The sequence below is a fragment of the Dama dama genome, chromosome 15 (assembly GCF_033118175.1).
Source record: "Dama dama isolate Ldn47 chromosome 15, ASM3311817v1, whole genome shotgun sequence".
Taxonomy (NCBI): Eukaryota; Metazoa; Chordata; class Mammalia; order Artiodactyla; family Cervidae; genus Dama; species Dama dama.
The window spans coordinates 76,115,181-76,117,108 of record NC_083695.1 but is presented as its reverse complement, the minus strand read 5'-3'; the positions used below and the strand labels follow the sequence as shown (position 1 = coordinate 76,117,108).

Below are 1,928 nucleotides of genomic sequence, written 5' to 3'. Positions count from 1 at the left end.
CTAATTTGATTACATCTTTATTTACATGGTTGACATTATCAGTGACAAATATTTCTACTCTCTTCCTGGGTGAAAAACAGTACCTTAATGTTTCAATTTTCACTTCTCTGATTACTAGTGAGAATAACATTGTCCCCTTATTTTGTTTACTATTTGAGATTTCCAACTGGTTTTTCTGTTCACAAGGCATGTGTGCTAAGTCCCTTCAGTCAAGTCCAACTCTTTGCGCCCCTGTGAACCGTAGTCTGCCAGGACCCTCTGTTTATAGTATTCTCCAGGCAAGAATACTGGAGTTGGTTTCCATGCCTTCCTCCAGGGGATCTTCCCGACCCAAGGGATGGAACCCATGTCTCTTATGTCTCTTGCATTGGTAGGCAGGTTCTTTACCACTAGTGCCACCTGGGAAGTCCATGTTCATACAAAGCAGGAAGGTAAAATAAGCGTATATAAAATTGTAATGTTCGAATTCCTCATGGCGGCGGGGGTGGTGGCGGCTGGTTGGGTGCGGCGCTGCAGCGACTGATCTGCTGCTAGCCTAGCGGCCGAGCTTCGAGCTCCAGCCCGGCCTCCGCGTGCCCCTCGGGCTCCGCACCCCTGATGCTGCTCAGGCGCTGAGCCCGCCCTGGCCGGGACGATGGTGAAGTATTTCCTGGGCCAGAGCGTGCTACGGAGTTCCTGGGACCAAGTGTTCGCTGCCTTCTGGCAGCGGTACCCGAATCCCTATAGCAAACATGTCTTGACGGAAGACATAGTGCACAGAGAGGTGACCTCTGACCAGAAGCTCCTGTCCCGACGACTCCTGACCAAGACGAACAGGATGCCCCGCTGGGCTGAGCGACTGTTTCCTGCCAATGTTGCTCACTCAGTGTACATCCTGGAGGATTCTATCGTGGACCCATAAAACCAGACCATGACCACCTTCACCTGGAACATCAACCACGCCCGGCTGATGATGGTGGAGGAACGATGTGTTTACCGTGTGAACTCTGATAACAGCGGCTGGACCGAAATCCGCCGGGAAGCCTGGGTCTCCTCTAGCTTATTTGGTGTCTCCAGAGCTGTCCAGGAATTTGGTCTCGCGCGGTTCAAAAGCAACGTGACCAAGACTATGAAGGGTTTTGAATACATCTTGGCCAAGCTGCAAGGTGAGGCCCCTCCCAAAACCCTTGTTGAAACAGCCAAGGAAGCCAAGGAGAAGGCCAAGGAGACGGCACTGGCAGCTACGGAGAAAGCCAAGGACCTTGCCAGCAAGGCAGCCACGAAGAAGCAGCAGCAGCAGCAGCAGTTTGTGTAGCCGGCCCAGGCCCCGAGGCAGCAGCCTAGCAGACTACCGGCGCCAGTCCGTGCCCCGGCCTCCTGTCCTTTATCATTAAAAGCCAGCTTCTAGCCCTCTCGACTGTCTGGGTGGTGGGCTGAGGGCAGGGGCCCTGTTTGGCATCTCCAGCACAGCCGGCCAGTTCCCTGTGTCTGAGCTGGGCCTCCCTACTCCTGCATCGGGTGGCCGAGGACAGAGGCAGTGACTTGCCCAGGGTCACTGCATCCAGGTGAAGTGGTCATAAATGCTAGACTGTGAGCTCCATGAAGGCAGGGACTGTTGTTTTATCCTCTGATGTGTCCCAAGTATCTGAAACAAAATCTTGCGTGTAACAGGCACTCAATAAATACTTGTTGAATTCAGTCGGACTCAAAAAAAAAAAAAAAAAAAAAAATTGTAATGTTCATCTTAACAGAGTTACAAATCCCAAACCGCTACACCTATTTGAGCAGAATGGGCAAACTGATGAAGTTGTAATGAGGGGAGGCAGGGGATTCAAGAGGCTGAGAGGCAATAATGTCTTTCAATCCTGAGATTTGTTTTTTTTCAAATTCTTGGGAGGAAGAGAATGTGGAAGCATCTGTGCCTACAAGTACTGAATTCATAGTGGAGA

General features: G+C 51.1%; 1 pseudogene; it reads left to right on the top strand.

The window, feature by feature from the left end:
* Positions 1-606: 606 nt before the first annotated feature.
* LOC133070760 (PRELI domain-containing protein 1, mitochondrial-like) lies at positions 607-1,677 on the top strand (annotated as a pseudogene).
* Positions 1,678-1,928: the final 251 nt, after the last annotated feature.